Source organism: Sinohyriopsis cumingii, unplaced genomic scaffold, assembly GCF_028554795.1.
Source record: "Sinohyriopsis cumingii isolate HCF-2022 unplaced genomic scaffold, ASM2855479v2 utg000873l, whole genome shotgun sequence".
NCBI lineage: Eukaryota > Metazoa > Mollusca > Bivalvia > Unionida > Unionidae > Sinohyriopsis > Sinohyriopsis cumingii.
Genome location: NW_028315938.1, coordinates 1,233,508 through 1,259,256, shown reverse-complemented (window position 1 = coordinate 1,259,256; position 25,749 = coordinate 1,233,508). Strand labels below are relative to the sequence as shown.

Sequence of the window (25,749 nt, the reverse complement as noted above, 5' to 3'; positions counted from 1 at the left end):
TAAGGTGACCCAGCTGTAGAGCCGTCGAAGGACCAGGGGGTCCGGAGGGTCTAATATTTCAAGTGTCCGGAGGGTCTAATGTTCAAGTGATCATAGTATTCCGAGGGTCCGGAGTCTACAGCAGTTGTGAAATTGATTCGGAGGAGCTGTAGAGCGGATATGGTGCACAGGTAACGGAGTGCATCTTCATACATGTATTTTAGCTGTATGCTAATTTTGGGTTAGTAAGACCCAGTGTATTATTCAGGACCGGAAGGATAGATTGTATATCCGTTCTTGTGTTTAGTGACATAATTTCGCTACCTGAGCGAATACATTTTTTTTTTACTGTGTAAAAACTTGCATCGTTTACTATTTGAGTGAACTATATTCATCTTTCCATTATTGAATCATTTGTGAATCATTTATCCTATGTTTTAGTGTTACTGAACTAATTTATTTGTATATTTTTCCATCTTTGAAACTGTGCGTTTTATGTTAAATAGATCCAATATTTGGATTATAAATACGCACACATTATAATCAACTGCTCATACCAATCATCACATTAAACTATATATCTGTGTCGTCAAAACGTGTTCTGTTGTCAATCCGAAATATCCCACCCGGTTATCTTGTTACACATAATTCAATTTGAAGGAAATAACAGGAACTTTAATTGAGGTGGCCATTGCAGAATCATCCTAATCACAACTGTTTGCTTGGTATCCAACTTGAAAGTTCAAGGAATAAATTTGATACAGAATTTATTGTCACTTTACCCTTTTAATGTTGCGTTCGGTTGAATGCAGTTCAATCTTTTCACTGTTTTGCAGATCTCCAGGATACAACAGAGGAACAGATTATACCGATTTATAGAGATAACAATAAGAAGCGATTAAAGCTGTGTGACACAGTCAGTGTACGGTACAAAGAGACATAGCAAAAGCTGTACCTACTAAATACATATGGTTATGCATATGTGGCAACAATAGTGTAGAACTGTGAAGATTTGTTGCATTTGCCTGCTTATGGATTGATTCTGGGTTTAATTTTTATTACGAGAGAGCGATCCAAGTTGGCGTAGCATGATACTATAGGATTAAACTTAATCTCTAAACACAATGAGTCGCTTCCCATAGTCATCCGCTAATCATGTTTCTTTTACCACTTTTAACTAGATATTCATATTTGGAGACGTATAAAAGGCATCTAATCAGAAAAGAACATTTAAAAACATTGTATAACATTTTGCTAAATGATAAAATTTCAATATTTTTGAGTGAATTGTCTTTTTTAATAATTGTTTCGGAAGTATCATTCTCCTAAATGTTTAAATGTTGTGTTTAATTTGTCAGTAAATGGATGAGGAATGCGTATTTCAGTATGGTGCAAAGAAAGTGAATCATAAACAATTTTAAGATAAATGGAAAATATTGGAAAATATAAAAAGCTTAATGGTTTCACTACAGATTTCTAAAATGTAAATTAATACCAGGGATTTAGAAAGTTCCAAAACGAGATGAAACAAAATTTCAACAACAAAGTTTTCTAAAATATTTTAGAGACATTCGTATCACGGACAAGTCCTCAATTTTCTGATACAAGTCTTTACTCTATAAATAAGTAACATATTTTTTTTTTGAAAAACATCAAGCTTTGCAAAAGTAATAAATAATTGTATTTCCCTAGAAAACAAAGTGAAAATGGAAGATAACAACTTACTGTATTGAGAATGAAATCCCAAAATAATCCAAGAATTGCAGACACATGTCCTATTAATTAAAGTCCTGAATAAAATTCCCCACAAGTCCTCTAATTGAACTCGATGACATGTATGTAGTATCTGTTAAAGTGTTGACGTGTCAGCAGTCTCTTGTTGAATCACATAAATATAATTTCATGTTTGAATTCAGTATAAATTCCAATGACTGTCTTTGTCCAATAATCGTATGAGAGGACGTTTTAATTTCCAGAGAAAAAATTCACTTGAATTTAACAATTTAAAGAAAATAAATTCAGCCCAACTGGTCACAACATAATGCAACGTGAAGGTGACATATGTTAAAGCACAAATAACTAAGTCCTCACAATTAAAAACATATCAATTTCTCTACTTAACCTAAGATCACAATTAGCGTTTTCTATAACATCCATTACCTAATAGAAAATAACCTAGAATGATCCTGATGTTTACTAAACAATAACATAAATTATGTATAATTCAGTTAGGAAACTCCAAAAACTTTGACCCCAAAAATCATATGTACTTCTTCTATTAATAATGATCCTGATATTAAGCCCATTCACAGAGAGAATAATTTAGCTATATTTTAGTTGCTTACACAAAATGAAAAGAAAAAATATAAAACAAAAAACAAATCGATCACGTCAAACAGAAATCAACTGAATTTTAGAAAAAGTCAAAGTCCATCATACAATGTTTCATTACAATAGCAAGCAATGAAAAATAATAGTTTTAAAAACTAACAAACAATTAAATTAAATATACACAACATTTTGTTCATGACCATCTGCCACCTGTACATTCTTTATTCAAACGGTTTGTCTGGACTTCATTTGTCTCTCGATTTCCATATGTCTGACGGAATTGGGGCTATAATTATTTGTTTTGTATTGCCTCCAAAGTAAACAAGTATATAATTCACCTCTAGCCAGACCATTAAACATGTTTACTCTCATTAATCATAAAAAAGCTGAATTCACCATTATTTTATCTAAACTGACTAATCGTTACTCTAGAGGTGTCTTTAGCTAAACAATATATATATATATATATATATATATATATATATATATATATATATATATATATATATATATATATATTGCTAAAATCTAACTTTTATATATTTTATAGTTTGAATATCATAGTAGAGTAAACAATGGTAAAACTGTCGTATCAATTTGTATGTTGCCACGACTGGTTGTTGTAACACGAAACAGGTCTTAATCGTAAATGACCTGCTCAGAGGCAGTAACAGTGTTGACAGAAATATAAAATATACGTATAATTGCTATTTGAGGCCGTGTCTGAAACAGAATTTGTTAAGAAAATTAATTTTTCATGGATTAATCGTGATGTCGACATAAAATAACACTTACTAATTTTGACACACAGAAACATGCACATTCATACGTTCATTCACACACACACACACATATATATATATATATATATATATATATATATATATATATATATATATATATATATATATATATATATATATATATATATATATATAAATAAAGAGAGAGAGAGAGAATCACAAATATGTACCAAACATAATGGAAAGTAATATCCCTGGATTTTACATGAGACTGCTTTATGATACTCGGCAGAATTAATATTTAATATAAAAAATTCAATCATACAAGTAAAATAATTTCAATTCACACACTTCGTAGAATAGAACCCATGCCACCACAATGGTGCTATTGAGACGGCGTTATATGCCTTCATGTGTAGCACAGAAACTCGCATGAACAGATAGTAATTAATTCTCATCTACCAATATATTCATTCCCGATTCTCACCGAAACAAATCGAGTTAAATAAGGCACATTATAGTATTACATATATTTGAGTAATTTATATTTGATTTAATTTATCTTTTATTTGATTTGATTGTATGTGGGTTTTGGAGTCTTTCCATTTTCTTTACATGTCAATGTAATGTAATTTTGTTTACTAGGAATTTGATATTTTCCAGAACATACAGTTTGATCTGAATGTTTACATAAATACCTGATAACATGAACACTTGTTTGTATTTTTGACTTAGTTCCTGGCCTTGAATGAGTGTGAAGTAAACAACATTTACTTGGCGCAAAATGATTGGTTCTTATCAAGGACATACATGAGCTATGTGACTTTTACATGTAAACATGATTACGTCATTCACTATTTCGCAATTAGGCATTTCCGAAATTGCAAAATACTTAGTATTAATAGCGATGTTGAGAGAGAGAGAGAGAGAGAGAGAGAGAGAGAAAGAGAGAGCTTTTACACACTTGATGTCAAGTTATTGTCTTCTGCTGTGACCAGTATTAAAGTATAGAATTTTTGAATTTTGAGTTATTTGTCAATTTTTCTCCAAATTATTTGGACTCTAAAAGATTAGTTCGTTTCTCTGGACATATTTATGTATTCATACAGAATTCTTGAACAAGGACATTTATTGAAATTTTATTTGGATTTCCAAAAAAGAAGGATAAATTATTGTGTTTGTATAAGGTGATGTGATGTGATGTGATGAGATTTGGATTTTTAACGTAGCTTTAACAATTTTTCAGTCATATCGCTACGATGTCTGCAATGTGGAAGTTTATAGTGATGTTTGTATAAGGAACTGTAGACGTCAACACATTACAGGCTAACGCATACGCCATCACCTTCCATCTTGGATTCTTCGTCGGGACTCGAACTTAGAATTATTAGAACATTGAAATATTAGGACTTCAACATTTTTTATTCATGCATTATTCTTGTATTATTTTTGGATTTAATTTTGGAAACCGTAAGTTCTCATATTTTTTCATTTTTGCAGTATTTTTTCAAGGAAAGAAATTGATTGTTATATTTTGTAAAGTTGTTGTTTTCACTTTTTTTTGTGTTACCGTTTTTTCAAGCCTACAGACGTAATATTGGAATAGAGAATAACAAATATACGCCAAATATAACGGAAAGTGCTATCACAGGATTATACAGGAAAATACTTGATAATGAAATTAGGCGGAATTAATATCTCATGCAAATAATACTATCTTACAGGTAAGACATTTTTTAATTCGTACATCGTTTTTAGCGATGTGTGCTTTAGTCGTGATGGAATATAGACTCGTAGGTATTTTTAAGGCGATTGGTGCCTTAACCCGCGGACCTGGGTTTGAATCTCCACAGAGTACGAATTAAAAATTCCTATGTATTAAATATATGCTACATCGCTTCTTTATATTAGACTCAGTAACGCATCAAGGATTTGTGACGTTAATAACACTGTAACAAGAAATGATACCTGATAAAGATTTAAGGGTCCCTATTTACTCCAGAGCATCCTTCTGTGCATGCAAAGGACAATGTCGTGGAAGTTCCTATTAAAAATGTCATATATTGCAAAATGTTCTTTCTTAAGTTATACAAAAATCATGTTTTTATTTTTATTTTTTACAATTTAAAGTCAAATTTAATACATAAAAACTTATTAAAGTTGTATTTTGTTCACTACATTTTACGTAATACATAGCCTCATGTGTTCCAAACACGAAAATGTCATATTCGGCAATAAATTCGTTTTATTAAGACAGGTTTGGATCAATTGCCGTACCAGCACAGTATGAGAGTTTTGACCAAGTGCTCGACATGTCATCCATATCTTTGTAAATATAATAACATATCGTTGTGACTGATAACATATTCAACGTTTAATATATTTCTTATGTTCATAGTTGAATTCCAAAGTTCTGTTACAGGTATAAAAGACGACGTCCTTTGTTTCGATCACAAGGTCAAAAGAGAACTTTCAAAATTTCTGTCTTTTCATTAAGAAGGCAAAGATTAATCAGATCACACTTAGAGCAACACGATTTAAGACAATCATTTAGTTTTATAGCATTATGTATATAGTTGGTAGTTTGGGTTAGTAAGTTAAAATCGTGTTATGTTGTACATAACGGACAGTTATTCTTCTTATCTGGGAGGAAAGGAAGGAGCAATATCGTACGGTGCATAGCCCGCATAGTAATTGAAATCATTTTATTGTCACTTAATTTCCATGTATACCTTCATTATATAATTAGACTATCTTGCGTAATTTATAGCTAATGGATATTTTTATAATGTTATTACTTAATTTGCTTACTTCTTTCTTGTGAAAGACATTCATAGCCATGCAGCAGCAAAGGGGGCGAATCGGACATTTTGTCCAATCGTCATTTGGCTTAATTAATACCTTCTGCACTCAGCGGATCCAGCGTCGTCAGCGCCTGGTAAAAAAAAAAACGACGTCGTCGTCGGGGGGTAAATCGAACGTCATTTAGTTTAATATACTTTCTGCACTCAGCGATCCCAGCGTTGTCAGCGTCGGGTAAAAAAGAGCGACGACCGCGTCGATGTCATCGCCCCCTCTGCTGCTAAGTGGCTATTTACAATGAGAGTCTTTATGATCTTACGAACAGAGTGATCTCTAACTCCTCCTCTTGTAGATCAATTAGGTTATTTGACTGATCGGTAAGTCTAAAATTAATTCTCGTTAAAAACCGATTATGGCATCTCATATAGACCGGATTAATCGGACTCTCAACGATTAAAAATCTCGGAGGGGCTGTTGGTGAAAATGAATAAAGGATATACCCCTGTTGAGCCTGGTTTGATTGCTTGGTATCCACCTGGTAACTCCCTTCGATAACATCACACACTAGATTGATTGCTATCACCGATGCGATATTTACGTTGTATGGAGCAATATGCCTACCACCCTCTCCGTTATCGTGTCTGAGAATAGTTGATGGACCGAGAAAATCAATAAGAGACTTTTTTAGTTCTGGCGCGTTGTATCCTGGAAACTTGAAATTAGGTAAATCGGCTTCTGTGATATTATACTCGGTTAGGAATTTTTGTTTATTATTATCGCTGTTAGCAGATATTGTTTTAACGATTCGCTCATTAATATATTCCATGTCTGATATAAGTTGATTTAACACCTCAACGTGTTTTCGTGCTTTTGTTTTCCGTAGCTGTTCTAGTTGTGATTGGTAAATATAATTAATCTCGGTAAAAGCACTAATGATATCATTTAAATTAACTGTGACCGTGGCGGACGATTCAGGAGTTTCCTTATACGGAAAATACCATTGCATGGTATTCCTGTCTTGAAATATAAACCTGCTGGGTAATAACGTGTTTTTTATAATAGACAAATCATCTCGATAACTGGGATTAATTTCATAATACGATTGCGCATTCGTGTGCAAGTCCGCGGCGATTTCATGAGGTGGATTCTTGGGCCAACCTAGTATGGTTCTTATTGAACTGTTATAAATATCAACCATATACCCCGGTGTGCTTATTTCAATCGTCGACGATAACGTCGGTTCATGAACCGTAATAGCGATTTTTGATTCTTTTTCTGTGATTGATTTTATCCTGCGTTGAAATTCTTTATTAATTTGTTCTATTTGGTATGACCCAGTTGGTATTGTAACCTCCTTCCAGTCTGGGGTCCCATCGGGTTTATTTGTCCATGCAAAAACCAGCGAGTTATTAGGTTGTTGTCCGTTAAATGAGTCCGCTCGGATATTAGGCCAACTGTGATATACTCGCAATTTTGCCAGCGCTATTTCCTTCACTGGAACCGATGATGGGAAGTTCACACTGAATTCGGGTTTCGTTGACGTTATTGATATCATACTTGTTTGTACAGGAGTGGTGTTCTCCGCGATCCGTTGAAGTAATTGAAACCCTTCGGGGTTCAGCGACATTATTATTATTCGCTGTTTCTAGTGTTCAATTTCAACACCGAATATTAACAACTTGCTTGTTTTCAGGAGAATGTTTTAAGCCCATTGAAGTGGTTTCAGCGACGTGGTTTCCAGCTTCCAGTTGAAAATCCTCGATTTTTGACATCGCGGAGTCATACAACTGGACCATCGTGGAGAATTCAACATCGGATATAAACGAATTATCGATCGACAACGAGATCAACCCGGATAATTTCGAGTACGCGTCGGATACTATTTGATGTTTTACTGTATACTCGTTGAGTTTTTTCTGAGAACACGATGATATCTTTCTAGTGATTGCGTTGGCGACTCCAGCAATTGTTGTCGCCGCGGAGATAGCGATTGGAACAGCGATCGGGGCCATCATGGTCACCGTGGATAAAATAACACCGGTACCAGCTACTATACCGGACACCGAGTACACGGCCGCGTCGATGGCGGTTATTTTTCGACGGTATTTTTTTATTTTTACACGTATTGTTCGGAAAGCGTTTTCAAATTCGCGGAGAATTCTTTTACGGTATCGAATCGATATTGATGTGACGTCGGTGATACCTCTGATTCAATTACCTTGGTGGTCATTTTTATTTTAAAAGAGCTAGTGTTTTTAATTACTTAGATCCACTACAAATTCCACATACCATGTAATGTTTGCCCTGACTAAATTTCTATCAACGGCTCTAATTGTAAACGGTTCAGTTGCGTCCTTGTCTATAATTGTTGATATTGTATTGTTAAACCCGGATGAACTCGACGATGATATATTAAACTGCATCATTGAAACCAGTGTCAATCGATAAATGCCCTTAACAGTTGCGGTAATATTTACTATATTCTGTGTAGAAGATGTCCAAGTGAATGATCCATGCCGAATTGTGTATACCGAGTTGATGGTGTTTTCACGAGGGATTTTTATTTTTTCAAATTGCCCTGTCATCCCCGGTAGTCTGTTTTTGATATCTGTAACCTCATTGTCGACTGCTTTTATTTTCCGTTCGTGCACGTCTATATTAGTCCTGATCGCTGTAATATTATTGTCGACTGCTTTTATTTCCCGTTCATACACGTCTACACTATTCTTGATCGCTGTAATATCAGTTTTGACTGCTTTTATTTCCCGTCCATGCGCGTCTACATTATTTTTGTTTGATTCAATATCAGTTTTGACTGCTTTTATTTCCCGTTCATACACGTCTATATTAGTCCTGATCGCTGTAATATCAGTTTTGACTGCTTTTATTTCCCGTTCATACACGTCTATATTATTTGTGATCGATGCAACACTAACGCCGATTGTTTCTATTCTCCGTCCATGCGCGTCTATATTCCCTTTGTTCGCTGCAACATCAGTTTTGATTGTTCTTATTTCCTGTCCATACGCAGTGATATCATTTATAGTTGTTGTAATTTCATCCAGCTTGGTATTTTTTTTACCAAAGAATTTATCAAAGTTGTCATCGATCTTGTTAACATTTTTTCGTAACGTGTAAAATTGGCCCGACAGCGTTGTAAACTCCAAAATAGTACTTTTTATCCCTGCAAGATTTGGTTCGGTCACCGTCGGGGTCCCAAAAAAACTAGCGGTAGTGAGTTGCATACCTGTGACAGATTTTTCCACCTCGGCGAATTTATTCACCTGCGTGTCAAGTTCGGTCACCAATCTATCTAACCTTATAAAACCGTCTTGGATTAATGTTACCCTATTCGTTATCGTCAGGATGGATTCACCCGGTTTGAGTCGTCCGTCGCTGGTATACAACGCGATAGTGTTCTCGGCGGCATCACGCTGTCGTATTAAAACATCGTCGAGTGACACATTACTGGATTTTAATTTACCCTGGCGGTCTTGAAATACAACTATTTCGCCCGGGTCAACACTGGTTAGATTTACCGTATCAGCGATTTCATCCTCGATTAGTTTTTTTATGTCATCGGTGGCGGACGTTATGGGTTCTTTCAGCGCCGAAACCGGTCGTCCCCAGATATCAATCATTGTTATCTAATGTAATTGTCTCTAAATTTCCCACTAGTGTATTTGTTTACAACCACATGAGGTGGTTTCCGCGATGATGAAATCGCCGCGAGTACGTTCAATACCTCACGGCCGCATATCGGTGGGTCACTTAATTGTTGTGTTGGCAGCGTGGAATAAAAAACCGGGGCTGAACACGCCCGGATATACCGCATGAACTCGTTTGGCGGGGCTAACCCGTATGAATCAAAATAGACGATCGCACGCGGATCAATCGCGTATGCAACCCAATGAGTTCCCGCTCCGGAGGATTTATCGAGGTTAATTATACCGGTTTCAATATTCCTTGGTTTTGTTGGTAATTGATCCCTCATAAAAACACCTCTGAAGTTTTTTATCGCTAACGCGTCTGCGGCATCTATTAAATCAAAATTGGATAACGGAACCATAGACTCTTGCGTTAATAAACGGTCCCCGGTAGTCTTAGACCCTTCCCCGAGTACCATGAATACGGGGCTCCCGGTAGTCTTAAACCCTTTCCGGCTACGGATCGTCCTCGTTTCTTTTTTTTATAGCCTCTTCCGGTTGCTTTTTTTAGTGCCATTCCCGCCACGGTACCAACGGCTCCTAACGCCGCCGCCGCCTTAGCCACCGCTGGGGCCGCCGCGGCAATCAACGCCGGAATTGCAGCTAACAACGGAAATATCCCACCGGTCTTTTCCATGTTTTTAATCGCTGCGGCTGAGAAATTTACTTGAATACCCTTTTTATTCTTCATTGCATCATTGAAATGTTTTATTTGACGTGTCGTCAATGATATCTTATGATTACCACCTGCAATCTGCGACGGCTTCAGCGTTATTGTGGTCCCGCATTGTTTAGCCGACTTTGATCGTAATTTCTTGACTTGACCATCAGTTAGTGTAACGCCGACAACACTATACGACATTTTATTGTAAACGCGTTTGTGTTTTCAATTACATATTTTCCACTGGCGCATCAACGATTCTCATTCGTCCACCAACACCTTCCAACAGCATTGATTTATCGCTGAGAATGACAGCAACCGCTCTATAATTAACACCACCCGGGTCTATACGAGTTCGGAAGTGTATATCAACGACGGACTGTCTCGTTAAATCAAGATGTTCCAACGAAAAGTAATAAATCGGATACAGGTTTTTAAAATCAAGTTGTGATATTTGCAAACCAGTGTCGACGTTTTGATCACGACCCATATATGACAGTAATCGATGATACACACGTGCGACATGGTTGTCGCCGTAATTAAGCTGTATATCCTCGGATGGTTCCTGTTGTCCGTTTATTCTCAGTGAAACATCCCTGACTCCTAATTGATCAAATATCATATGGCTGCGTTCTTGATTGCCCAATCGATCCCTATTCTGTAGCGCTATAAATATATGACGCGGGGCTGAAACGCCTTGTTTTGATGCCAAGTGCCATGTAAATGTATCAGCGACATTATCCTCTTTAGCATCAGTTGTTACCGCTAGCCAACTCAACAACGATTTCCCCCCCGTTCCATAAATGATAACAATCGTGCTTCCGTGGTAACTGATGGAGTCAACACCGGCATCCACAATGCTATTTTAGTTAAAACGACTTTACCGTTAGTGACGCTAGCAGCACGCCATATTGCATTGTTATCATCGCCCCTTCGCGTTAGCGCGATTGTATGCTTGGCCCCATAGATAACTTTTCTGACATTTCTACAAAATCCGAATATGTGATGGAGTGGAATCGCGCATGAAAACTGTCGGCGTTGTCCTTGCAACATCCCTAATCGTGTTGCAAATCCTAGATTAAAATTATCGTTAGTACTTTTTATAATAGTAAAATTGTCACCTGGTCTTACCCTGCGGTCTGGATTGGCTGCTTCAGCCTGTGGGTCAGTTACGTTATCTCTTCCCGTCAGCACGTTAATGTACTGAATATGATCAGCGTTATTAGTGGTATCCTTTGCGAACATCATAGATGGGCCCGCCGATCTTGTATAATCATCGGAGTATCTTGCTAGCCCAATTATCGTTGTTGCAACATCAACCTCGCGTTCTATTGATTCAATTTCTCGCCCGTCAATAAGATATCTGGCGCTCTCAAATAACGCCATGATACCGTTGTTGACAAAACCAACTCGAACACGACCGTCATTTGCGTATGGTGCATTATCGGCAGCATTTGTTACAAGTTCCCCTTCGATTTCGATAAACGCTTCACACGGCAAAAAGTATTTACTGGTATCTTGGACTTGAAGTTCAATTCGCGATCGTAGGTCGGCTTGTGGTGGTTGATAGGAATAAAATTGATAATCACGGACAGAATCATCCCTGCGCACTGGGGCGTCCATATCAAACGCGGGATCAGCGGTTCGCGCAAATATTTTATTATTTATCATGTTGATGTTTTCAATTGAAATTGCTTTGCAATTCATTAACGTCGTCTTCGTTTCGGTTTAAGACCACTTCCCGCTATCGCGTTCATGAGCGCGTTGCTTGTTGCATCGGTGAATGGCTCCGCCATCAACGACGACGGGGTCGTTGGCGAAGCCATCGACGTAGTCATCGGAGTCGCCAATGGCGAAACCAATGGCGAGGCCATCGACGCTAGTTTTTTTTCCACCGCGTTATTTATTACCCTGCTGACATTTGCAGGCATCACTGTTGTAGAACGCAACGGCGTTTGTTTTTTTCTTCTCACCAACGACATTAGTTTGTCCTTTGCTGCAGAAAACGCCTTTCCGGCAACATCTCCAATAGCGCTGATTCCCTTATCACGAATAACATCAATGGCTTTCATAGATAATTGTTTAGCTAACGGCGCCACTTTTGGAGCCATTCTTGTAAATAACCCCGCAATGGTGCTACCGAGACCGTCTCCGTACCACGCGCGGTATACAGGCAATCGTGAGTTTACCACGTAGACGCTGACTGGTTTATCATGGTTGTAGTGTATAATCATCTTTATTATAAAAACACCAGTGTTTTCCAATTAATCATCCACGAGTTCGTCTATGAGCGTTCGATATACATTAATGTCCATGATACCACCGGCAAATAACCGCCTGCAAATATCAGCGGCCTCATTGATTATTTCCGAAGAGTTATTTCCGGCTCGTTTTCCTCCGATTAGTACTTCCAGCCGTGATATATCACTGAGAACATTACCAGGACAAGTAACACTAGCGTTTTCAACCACACCGCTGTATCCTTCCCCTCTTTTTGGTTTCCTACTTTTAACATTCTCGAGGAATGCTTTGTAATCGGTATCACCACGTGGTACTGCATCTTTATATCTACTTGCTAAATACACCATTTTTGCCCATTTTCCATCGACCTTATTACTTTTCGTAACCTTTTTTGATATACATCTCTCGTAAACTCTTAGCAAAATTTATAGCAGTAAAATTAACTAATTCTTCATCGCTGTCGAAGGCTCTAATTGTATCTATTGTGCTCTTTTTAAGTACATTACGGGGTATATTTTCCCCTCTCTTTTTTTGTTCTTGTATTTCTTCCGGTATTTCTTCCGGTATTTCTTTCGGTATTTCTTCCGGTATTTCTTTCGGTATTTCTTTCGGTATTTCTTCTTCTGGTGCTCTTGCAGTAGCACCTAGTTCTTCTTCATCAGCCATTGTAACATAAGGTTCTTGTGGGTCCATTATAGCGAGTGGTGGTGGTCTTTGCCGTTGGTGTGTTGTAGCAACCGCTATTTCCGCAGGAAGTGTTTCCAGAGACTTTTTTGTTTGTTCGGTCTGAGCTGCTATCTTTTCAAGCGCACCGAGGACGGGCACAGTTGCACTTTTTACTGGGGCAAAGAGTTGTTCGCTTCCAACAGCAAAATCAGTTTGTAGTTGTTGCCGCGTTTGAAGTTGTTTTCGGACCCTGTCTCGTAACGGTATGAACTTTTTAAGCGCTGCTAGCCGCTCTCTGGCTAGCCGAGTAGTAAGTGATTCACCTACCATTATTGCAAATCGCTCCGCAATTTCTAATTTCCCGCCGAGTCATCCTGTGGCAGGAATATACCCGAACACCTGTCGCGTCAGACGCAATCGTCTTACTATTTTAGTATTACAATTAAAACGTTACCACGACCTATCGGGGGGAAAAAAATATATACAACGTAAAAATTCACTTCCGTTACGCTACGTGAACAGGTATGCCATTAAATTGGGGGCTCCACGGAGTTTTCGTCTATAATTTTTCTAGTGTTTTTAATCTTACTAAAAATCTCCCGGCGTCGTTCATAGGCACGTCCGAGTTTTTTTCGTAAGGTTTCAACGGCAGTGAATAGCCCAATGAATGCATTTACGTTATTGAGGTACAGGTTTTCATTAATCGTATGTTTTAATCGTTTTATAAAAGCGTACTCGCGGGCCAGGGTAAAACGCCCCCGTTTCGATTGTTCGTTAATAATTTCATAATCGGATAATATTCTTTCGCTGTTGAGACTATCAGATAATTCAATTCCTTGATTTTTTAATTTTGAAATCTCGGTTAATATATTATTGATGTCTTCGATATTCATATTCTTATAAACATCTTATTTCTAATATAAAAAAATATATTTTTACAAAATGATCTCTAGGCACATAAAGGTGCTGTTAACATCTTTACTGCCTAGAGAATTATAACCCATTTGGCAATCTCGCTGGCGCCCTATGACGTCAGAGAGACCCAGAGGTTACTTAATTAACTTAATTAAGGACAAGCCATCAACAACACATCTTGGAACCCCTTGGGTGCCTTCGCATCCACTGAGCCCAAGGGAACCCGAAACATGTATCTCCGGGAGGGAGGCCTAGGGTGACAAACGTCATCGTAGACCGCCCAGAAGACATGCTTGGGGGGACATCACTACATGTACTTAATTAATGATGGGACGGCACAAGACGGCACAAACATAAAACGGCGGGGCGGAACTCTACGGTCAATTCAACCAATCAAAAGCAACCCAATTAAATTAACCCGGTTGCATGATTGTGAACAAAAGACAACCACACGCCCGGGTCAAGAGCATGGGTTAGTTTTGATTAGTTGAATTGGCTTTCGAAAGCCCCAGGCTTATAACGAGTCGGCTTATATATAAGGTGACTAATACAACCGCGTCAGTCACAAGGTGTGTTATTGTATTTCGTTAAATTGCTTAAAAAACGCTATCAATAGCGCTTAAACAACACTAAATACTTCGATGAAACATAAAACAGAATATTACAGTTGTTTGTAAAAACAATTTATTCCATCAGTTTTCTTCCGGTATTTCTTCCGGAACAGACAATTTATTAATTGTAATAGACTGTAGCGTTCACACTGTCGGTAACTTCGTCACTTGGTGATATACCATCACGAGTTATTCCCCTTGATGTTACGTATGAAAATCGAATTCTGTGCCCGGTCTTTTTTGAGATCGCTTTTTTAGTTATATCCTCTGCAACAAATCGTACTGAGGTTCTACAAATATCGAAGTATTTACCAGCCGCATTCATAGAGTGAAATATTTTTTCTTCGTGCGTTATTGTATCAAACGATTTGACACTTTTTGCTTTTTTTGCGTGTTTTCCTGTTTTACCCTTTTTGTTATTCTGACTCGGTGTAACAGCTCTTAGATTACACAGTCTGTTATTTTGAGAACATCCATCAATGTGATCAATAACGAGACCGTCGTTGATCAGTCCGTTAAACGCTTCATATACCACCCTGTGAACAAGATAAATTTTTTTCCCAGCACCAAATCGCAAATACCCCTGATTATTCACAGTACCAACCGGCTTCTTCAGTCTGCAGTTTCTAACAACGCCGTCGCGAGATGCCTCGTAATTAACAAGCACAGGGTGAGGTAGAAATTCTTGGTTCATTTGTATAATAATACTACTTGTCTAATTCATTATTTGGTTTAATTATAAACCTTTCAATGTAGTCCTGAGGAGTTTTGATAATTTTATCGTTGTTGGAGTCAACGGTAGAGTTTTTTATTCGTTTATCGTAATAACGTTTTAACTCTCTGTATCGCTTTCCGACAAAATTGATACACAACTGCGATTTTCCTCTTACACCAGCGTGGCAAACCAAGCACGGGAGGGGGCCAAGAGAACCATTACGAACGCTTTGTAAATGATACCCGCAGAATTCACCTCTACATGATTTATTGCACGGGGTTATCGACCCAATCATCAACCATTTGCATTTATTCATTATACTATATTCTTTTATTTAAATACTTGTTTTAATTATATGGAGGAGGAGTTCAAGAAATTAGCAGCAATTAAGCCCTGGAAAAATATTAAGTTTAATCTCGATAGAGCCCTCAAGGACGCACCAAAAGCATTAATAAACGATAAAACCCTGTTAAATAAAATCCGTGATTGTATCAATGAATTCAAGCGTGATGGTGCATCTCATAGTTGGTCAACATTTCGAATTGATGGCGTTGTTGATGCTACCATGAACGACAAGCGCGCATCAACGATAATATCACAACTTGACGGTAAAAAGTATTTTTTCAGAGTAAAATTCATTGTCCGGGTGGAATCAGGTAATTGGATCATACGTGATGAATTTGAACCAGTTCTCAGCGACAAGAAAACAGTCATTGTTAGCCGCGACTCCAAGCCGGGGCTGTTAACCGGAATTGACAAACCATACTATGAACGAGCGTATCTTGAAACAGCAGTTGTTTATGGAATATACCCGTTAAATAAAAAACCTGATATCGCAAAACTAGCGCCGATGAAACAGTCAACGGGGATAAATTGTGTAGCAGAACGAGTAATAGAGCATTTTACAAATGCGTGTCGAGGAAACAAATTGACTGATCTACGGCGTAGCAAAATAAACCAATGGGAACTAACCGTGAAGGAGCGAGGAGCAACCATTAGCGACATAGCGAGATTAGAAACATCGTTGAGATTTCCAATAACCGTTACAACGATAACCGGTGAAGTATTATACGAATCAAAGTACAAATCAAAGGGAGCCCCAATCAAAATTATTGATCATAACGAACACGCATGGACGTCCGCGATCACAGTATTTCCACGGGATAGAACAGTAAAGTATATACCTGAAGAATTCCTGGGAGAACAATTCTCCAAGGACGGTTTTCTCGCGGAGAGGAAACTATTTGATGCTATTGCTTGTTTGTGTAAAAACGACCCTGTATCAGTGTGGTTACTTCGCAGCGCTGAAAACGATGCGGATACCTTTGATCAGTTTGTAAGACCAAACGGTGAATTATATCGCACTGAAGCGTTTCACAACAAGATGAAAAAAACCGCCATGGAATTTAAAGAGCATGATGAACAACTGCTAACAAATTGTTTTACAATTCCATCGGTTGCAGCTCATGTTGCAGCAAAGAAAAATGCGTGGAGACCAACGCGCAAGGAATTTCTACCGGATGTACAATCCAGTTGTTTGGAATACTATCACGGTGGACTATGGAACACTAGATACAACCGCGACGCTATGATTTCCGTTGATATGGTTGCCTGTTATCCAGCGAGTTTTCTCGGGTATGGATCCGCCGCTGAGTACTTTAAACGATTTGGACACCCCAGACATGAAATGACTCGTGTTGCTATTAATGGACCACTGCCTGATTTTGATTTAACCGGATTCGCTCGCATAGTATCATTTGAATTCGCAACAGGACTTCATCGCTGTTGCTATATTTGGATTGGTAGACACATGACTGAAAAGAAGTGACTGCCAATAGCGCTGCTACGGTATATGATTGATTGTAAAATGCTAATTTCGTTGATTGTCAGCGACGCGATTATATCATACCGGGCGCAGACTGAAGTCTGGTTACCAGAACCGGAGCGTCTAGATAGCATAATTGACGAGTCCAGAAAACACATTGATGCCGACGAGGAATATATCGTCGAATGGTCCAAAAAGATATTCAACCAACGAAACCGCGAGGCAAAAGATCTCGGTAGAAGAATAATTGGTAAGTTCACACAAGGTGGAAAAAACTGCGACTACAAACGATATTGCTCAAGGCTGATTATAGATGACGCAGAATATGACTTCGTAATCAAGGACGCAGTGGCGAAAAATAGATACGTGAACTGCAAAACAGCTTTCTTGTCCAATGGAACAAGGTTGGGTACAGTTGTTACTTACAGCGATGGAGACAGCCCAGCATACCCGCATTTGAGGGCGTCTATGCTGGGTTATGCTTGCATAAATTTATTCTCGATGATAAATAGATTTCCCGACACCGCAGTTAGAGTTGCGATTGATTCATTTTACATAGACGTAAAGTATAAGGGAAATATAGCCGAGTTTACTAGTCCGGACGAGAGTTGGGGTACATGGAGAATTAAAAATGAAATACGACGCGATTATTCCCCGTCAGCAGATGTCACCGTTGAGAACAACTACTTACGCGGTGATAATCTATCAGAATGGTCTAATGCACCACCGTGTTCTGATCCAATTTGTAGACACAAAACAGTTTATTTAAGCGGCTGTGGTGGGTCAGGAAAGACGACTCGGGCAATTGAATTATTTCGAACGCGGGCAAGTATAATCGTGCTTACACCAACCCATAGACTAGCGCGAGAGATAAAACAACGAAATGTTGACGCCTATACTTATCACAACTTTTTTCGATACAGCGGCGGTGAGTGGACTCCTGATCGAATGGGTGAAAAATTTATTCCTGAGGTTATCATCTGGGATGAGATATGTACTGTTTCGTTAGATGTTTTACAAACATTTCTTGATTGGTTGCTGCGCGCGAATACAGCGGTGATAATGTGCGGGGATCATGGCCAACCACCACCATTTGTCGGCGAGGGTCCACATGATTGGTTAAAGGGTTTTGTGGACTATTATGAAGAAACCGATACTGATTACCGAGTACTTGATGAACAACTGCGCGAGGTTAAGAAATTAATCAGATTACAGCCGGATAGAGTTCAATGTGAAATAGTCCGCAAGGTGATTCCGGAAACGCCGTTAAATGAATTCTGGGAAACATGGAGACCAAACGATTTGATTGTAGCGAGTAGAAAGATAGTCAGAGACACACTTCAGCAAAAGTTGTTTACGTTGCATAAGGAAAAGTTTCCTACGCGCCCAGTGCCGTTATGTTATAGACCCGCGGATACACGGCGGCAAAACATTGAAGTTGAAATTCCAGGCCCGACAGTGTCAAGGACAAAAAAACAAATTCTTGTGCTGAATGATATCGTGGTCGTTGATATCAGCGTCGTCGAGGACGCGCTACGTGCTGATAAATCCCCGTGGACGCTAGGATACGCAACAACAATACATTCCTCGCAGGGATTAACCATCACGGATACAATTGTTTGGATAGTTGATAATCGCATCGAATGGTCGAATCTAGTCTATCTTGCAGTGTCCAGAGTACGGAGGATAAATCAGCTTCGAAGAATTGTTATTGACGAAGCCAGTGACGGAGTCACCGACAAAGTCACCGACAAAGTCACCAACGACATCATCGATGCAAGCGTCATTGATAGAAAACTTTCGGGTTACCGCCAACAGGATAAAAAAAAACAGCGGCGTTTTGATATTGATGCCGAATTAATAATTGCGTTACGACAACAACAGAATAATCACTGCGCGAGTTGTAATTGTATAATGCGTTGGCGTTATTCGGATAAAGACGCCCGCCAATTTACCGTGGACAGGATCGAGAACAGTCTCGGTCATGTCAAAAACAATGTGAGGTTGACCTGTCTTGAGTGTAATAGACGCAACGGCGCTAGTTAAGACCACGCGGGGGCAATTGAGTATCGTCAGGTATCACTTGTAGTTGCTCGCGTTTAAACCCCCGCTGTGGGGCAGTTAAATCCAGTCTATAGATCGGTGGTCTATCAGTTGATCGTGTTATCGTTGATATGTTATGTGTGGTAACACTCCAGATAGGATCAGTAGCTCTTTTTTTACCGCCTTCAAGCTCTCCTGGTTCATATAGATATCTAACAGTGACATCGCCGAGAATCGGCTTGGAAACGCTATCTATTTTTGATCTTCCGGGTATATACTTTTTTTTAATCGCGTCGCTGGGCTTCATGTTGATTGCTCGGGTAATCTCGTTATTTAACGCTGCAATTACGCCTGGCAACCTTTTAACCCATTCACGAGATCGTTTTTCTTGGATGAATTCTTTTGCGTACTGATATCCAAATAACCGTTCAGCAAGAGTCCGATTGAATCGTTCAACAATTGCCTGATCACGATGTAGCGCAGTATGACCTCGTCGTACCGCGACGCTATGATGTTTCAGCGTTGATAAAACAGCGCCGCGAAATTCACTACCAGGATCAACTTGTAATAGATTTGGCCAGCGCAGAGGGCCTCTTCGATAAATCCGCTCAAACGCATCGGCTACTTCAGTTGCTGACTTTGTTTTTAACGGTTCCGCTTGTTTATATCGACTCGCAACATCAACTACGGTTAGCGCGTATTTGTAACCGTTGTCATGCGGCAGAAATAGTATATCAACCTGATGAACTTCATTAGGTACGCTGACATCAAAGCGCGAGAAGTTGATTTGTTTAGGCGGTGGTAGATAAATTTGCCATATAGCCTGTTTGGATAACCAATTAGCCGCAACGGCCCTCGTTACTTTTGCAGCGCTTGCAAGCTTACCAATTGCGGCCTTCCCCTTCCAGTATCCTCTCGGAGAATAATAGATGGATTCCATGTTGTTATTAATTACCAGCGCCCATCATTAATTTACCTTTCATAGCCGATTTTACCAACCATGAGGCCAATTTTTCTTTGAAGGATTTATCAGGAATAGCATTTAACGCGTGAATTAATTTTACATCCGCGATATGACGCTGTTGCAGATCGCTACTTTTGTTGTAAGCAACATCATGAGCATGACACGCCTTATCGATAGCGTTTATTGGATACTCACCAGGTTTGGGCTGATTTTGATCATCGAGTCTGATATCTAATCGTGTTCCGGGGCCACAGTAGCTATATCCTGGGAGGTGCTTTTCTCCTGGATACTTTGCCCACGGTGTTCCGGGGAGTTTTGATAACTTGGCTGCAATATCACCTCCTCGCTTTTTTTTAAAACATCTCCGGATCTAATAGAAATAAATCTAAATTTCTTTGTACCGCATTGTACACACTTACCAGTAAGTGCCGATCTGTTATTTCTTGTTGTAACGGTTGTCATATCATTTGTGCCAGTACGCACTCTACACTTCACACAATATAGATCCATAATTTATGTATAGAGATATGAATATAATTGATTTTTCGGCGACTAAAACAAGAGAACCAGTTAAGCATGTTGCAGCGTTACCAAACTCGATCCGGATGATTATCATCGGACCATCTGGATCCGGCAAGACGCAATTGTTACTTAATTTAATAATGAGATGGATGAAGTGGGATAAGTTGTATTTAATCGCCCCTAGCGTAGATGATCAACGATGCTACGAGGTGTTGAAAGATTTTAACGAGAATGCATCAGCGATCGCTGAAAAAAATGTTATTGAGTTTATTACAGATATCAATGATGCACCAGGTATTGATGATATTGATGGCGACGTTAACAATCTAGTCGTGTACGATGATGTTATGTTAGACAATCAAAAAAACCCAGCTAAGATATTTTCCAGAGGCAGGCATAAAAACACTGACGTGATATATGTCACTCAACGATACACTCAGATTCCAAAAGTAATCAGAGACAACTGTAATATTCTTGCTGTATTCAACGGCGTTGATACACACACGCTACGAAATATTTGGCAGACATGGTGCGGCGGTGACATGGACTTTAATGTTTTTCGAAACTTTTTTAGTCATGCTCAGTCGACCCCACATGGATTTGTAACGATAAATTTACATGATCCTCGGACACGATATCGTATCGGACTTGACCAAATATTCGGTTAAATTGTAAATAACCTCTTAGCAGCAGAGGGGGCGATGACATCGACGCGGTCGTCGCGCTTTTTTACCCGACGCTGACAACGCTGGGATCGCTGAGTGCAGAAAGTATATTAAACTAAATGACGTTCGATTTACCCCCCGACGACGACGTCGTTTTTTTTTTTACCAGGCGCTGACGACGCTGGATCCGCTGAGTGCAGAAGGTATTAATTAAGCCAAATGACGATTGGACAAAATGTCCGATTCGCCCCCTCTGCTGCTCATGCCTGTACGACATTTTATATATTGTTTTTGTTCGCTCTGTGCCAGTATTACACTTATGTTATTACTCTTTCCATACTTTTTGCATGTGCCTACTTTTTGTCATGTGACAGGGTGTGCAGCGGAAAAACTATTCTAATATATCTTCTTCTCACGGAAAAACAATAAATCAGCTTAATTTGATGCAATAAATTAAAATTTAACATTGTCCAACGGTGTGTAAAGTGATTATAGGTTACTGCATTTGTATGGAAAAATATAAACGAGTTTTTCAGCGTAATACTGCACGGCCTTGGGACCTTGCATTGTTTCTCGAATTTAGTGTTTTAACTTACTTGTAAAACGGCAAGTCTCTTGATAGATATGCGATATCAATTGTCCTCAATATGCTCTGCTATGCTATTTTGGTAGACACAATAGATCACTATTTACAGACTGATTCATTATATTGGTTCTCCTAAATAACTGTTTAAATGCTCAGAAAGGTACATTCAATTAGTATGTTTCTCACCCTTGTTATTTTATATTGCTAATCTCAAGTTAATTCGTTTGCTTCTTTAAACGTTTATTTAGCGATTAAGTCTTGCACATCGTTAACTTTATCATCTGTACTTTCAAATGGACGAAACAGCTTTTTAGTTCATTCACATGCAGATTTAATTGAACATAGAGCGTATAAGACATGAGTTTACATGGCTTGTAGTACCCAATACACAAGGGGCCCCAAGTGGCCGAGTGGTCTAAAGCGCTCAAAGTTCCGGTTTACTGCTATCTAACCTCTGTATATGTTGGTTCGAGTCTTAGGTTCGGCTAACGTGGGTATGTGAGAAAGCCTGCCAGTAGCTTCTCTTGGGTCGGTGGTTCTTCCCAGGGTTTTCCATGGTTCTGCCTCCACCAACTATACTGGCTTCCATGTATAGCCTATCTTGTGCTGAACAATGGTGTTAAACCCTACAACAACCACAACAACATAACACAACAACATAACACACAGTACTATTTGTACACAAACGTGTCGTTCAATATAAAGGTGATCAATATCGAAAAATAATGCACCATTCTGACAATGTAAAGTTCGCGGAGAAAAAAATGAACATATAACAATATATAACATCTCATGCACCTCATGTTAAGTTAAAAGCAGGTAATTTATATTTAACTTGCAATAATGGTTCACAAGCATCTCCCTTTAAAATTGCATTTTTATTCTATATATGCTATGTTTAATTTTCTTGTCTTCACTCGTATTGCCTCTAAAGTTCTTGGATATACTCCACTGATAAATGTCCTGAGTTTCAGATTCTGAAGGAGACATCTACTGAGCAGAAATTATTATTTGTCTAATTTGACATGATTAGATACAATGCTGAAGAGGTAACCAAACATACACAGATGCATAAACAAAAATCTTCATCAATGTGTTGATATCAGCGCCGTATACATATTATTATCTTTTTCAAGTACTGTTTTGATGTGTACACTTCTCTTCATTTGTATTTTAAATCACACGAAAAACCACAAATGCAATACAAGTATAATATATATCAATGACACACATGCATGTTGTAAACAGGAACACTTAGGTATCAAACACACACACACACACACAGACACACACACACACACACGTAGTGATTCAGTCGCTGTATTGCTCGTAAAGTGCTCGGTGATGCTTAATACAACAATCTTGACGTCACCCAGCTCCGTGGGTACACATTCTTCGGAGCATTTAATTACTTGATGAGAGGGAATCGGTACACACTCGTCTCTGCTTGTTCGCGAATGCCGACAATGTTCAGCCGGAAGATTAAGACGTCAGCCAGTACATTTCTGAAACGCCTGGAGAGTACTGGAATTCAAATTCAGACCGTTGTAAATATGCCCTAATCCCTAATGCCAAGTTGGCGTTTGCGAACTTTGTAATATGAGTCAGGCAAAGTTGTTATACATTTTGATAATTGTATAATTTGGAATTTCGGGTACAAAGTAAGTCCCAAATATTTAAAAATAAAGGATATCAATGACCAATTTAATTTTGCCCCACCTTGTTAGTTATTCTTGGGTTGTATTAGGAGCGGTGAATACGGGATGACGTCAGTATAAACTGATATAATCGAATTCAGCATTCGGGGTCAAGTCAAAGTCTTGTAGCCGTCAGGTGGCGTGAACTGTTTCCCTTTTCGATCTCTTGGTCTCCATTGATTGATTAGGTTAGAAACTGTTAGGTTCAGTTGATCGTCGAAAGTCCAGCAGTTTTAAGGGTCTTCTAATTCGTGGGCATCAACCAATCTGAAACATAGTAGTGGTTTCAGCGTGATAGGACACTCTGCATATGCCTCTCATAGTTGTCTCCCGTTGTGGTCTTCTTTGCGTCACTTGGCTTTGTAGTTTTCTCCTCCTTTATTTCCCCTTAAAATAGCCCATCGAGTCATCCATATACTGCTTCTCGGCATGTAGAGGTACATTCATTCAGGCCCATCTTAATCCTTTATCGATAAAATAAATCAAATATTTGACGAGGTTAAGTTAGACGTTCACTGATGGATGTCATTTGGCCATTGATGTACACTACGTTTCCTAACTAGAGGTATATCCATAATAGTCCTAAAACCATCTATCTGATTTTTCATCGCTTATAGAAAAGTCATGATCAAATAAGTCACTAAATGTTCTAAAGGATATCCAATAAATTTCATACAGTATTGTCCACACACAATGGAATATGTGCCTTTTAATTTCACATTATTGACGCGAGTCCTCTGGGCATTTCTCCTCATAAAGTTGATGATGTCGTCTTCCAAAAGTGGTAATCCATACGAATCAAACTATTCGTAAGGAAAGTAGACGACTACCCAGTGGGTTCATGGGAGATGCTGTCGTCCATGTTGATGACATAAATTTGAAGGTCTTTAGGATTGCGATGACGAAGTTCATCTTTAGCACATACGTCAGGATTCCAAATAGTAGTATGCGAACTGTTTTTCTAAGGTGATAAAGTTCCCAGGTATCCATTTATTTGTTGTTGTTTTTTTTTCCCTTCTTTTGTTTTATTCACATGTAAAAATATCAATTCCATTCTGACTTTTTGCTTGAAAATCTTTGTCAAGTAAACGTCTTGTCGCTTCGTCTCCGTACTCCGGGCCACAAAACGTACAATGCGATGGATCTTAAAAGCAGTCAATGGATGATATGAATATCACGTAAATCCTGATACTACTGACGCAACACGGCTTCTTCCGAGGTGAGACCCCAAGCGTCATCCATATACGCGTCTGTTTTTCTTTTTTTTTGACTGATCATTAGACATTTATCGTATTGAATTTAGCTGGGATGATCATTTTAACATCCATATAAATCTTTCGTGGTCAACTCTGTAATTCTTTCGGCAATGACTACTCTCAAACTATTGATTTATATCGAATTGTCGAATTCGGCATACAAGATGACGTTCACCGTCGCGGGTAGAGCTATAGAAAACTAAATTTCCACATGAAACTGACCAGATTTTATAGCGTGGAATTCTCCCTCGTCGCTGCCTTGGTCTGGAGTGAAATCAAAAGCCTACAAAGCGTATAATCGTCGTACATGTCGTGATTACTGTCGGTCCTTAGTTGTCCGGTAGCTTCGTACAGGGACAAGTATGATCTCAAGTCATTATTCTTGTCAAAGTCAGGTTGGATGGGTCTGGAACACAAGGTCTTGCCATCTCGACTGAATTCAATCACTTTGGACAAGTTGAATGCTCAAACTCAAAAGGATTTTGATAGATGGATCTGTTGAGGGTTGCATTGATCACGATGATAATGATTAAACATTCGTGTAACTGTCCTTGGAAGAGATGATCTTCGATCTTGGATCGTAGTTCAGCGGCAATGGTGAAAGTTTTCACTTCCACTCGTTGTGTCGGAAACCTGGCGGATACTTGGCGGTAGATCTGCTCAACGTGTGACTGATGTGTTTTTCTACTTATGGAAACACTTCCACGAGTCGCACGTATAGTCTGGCTTCTTCGATGACTATTTTGTAATTGGCAGCAGCAACCATAAAATAGAAAGCGGCACTGTTGCAATTCAGTCTCTAATGGATATCCACTCCGTG

General features: G+C 38.8%; 1 protein-coding gene across 3 annotated transcripts in view; it reads left to right on the top strand.

Annotated features, from left to right (window-relative positions):
* The window catches only part of LOC149773143 (uncharacterized), a 92,170-nt gene that overhangs the window by 20,780 nt on the left and 45,641 nt on the right, over positions 1 to 25,749 (top strand). The window contains exon 3 of one of the 3 annotated variants that reach the window (XM_089946749.1): positions 816 to 5,886. The exons of the other annotated variants lie outside the window; for them this stretch is intronic. The gene's annotated coding sequence lies outside the window, so the exon portion shown is untranslated. Of the gene's footprint in view, positions 1 to 815; positions 5,887 to 25,749 lie in introns of those variants that run through there. 3 annotated transcript variants of the gene reach the window in all.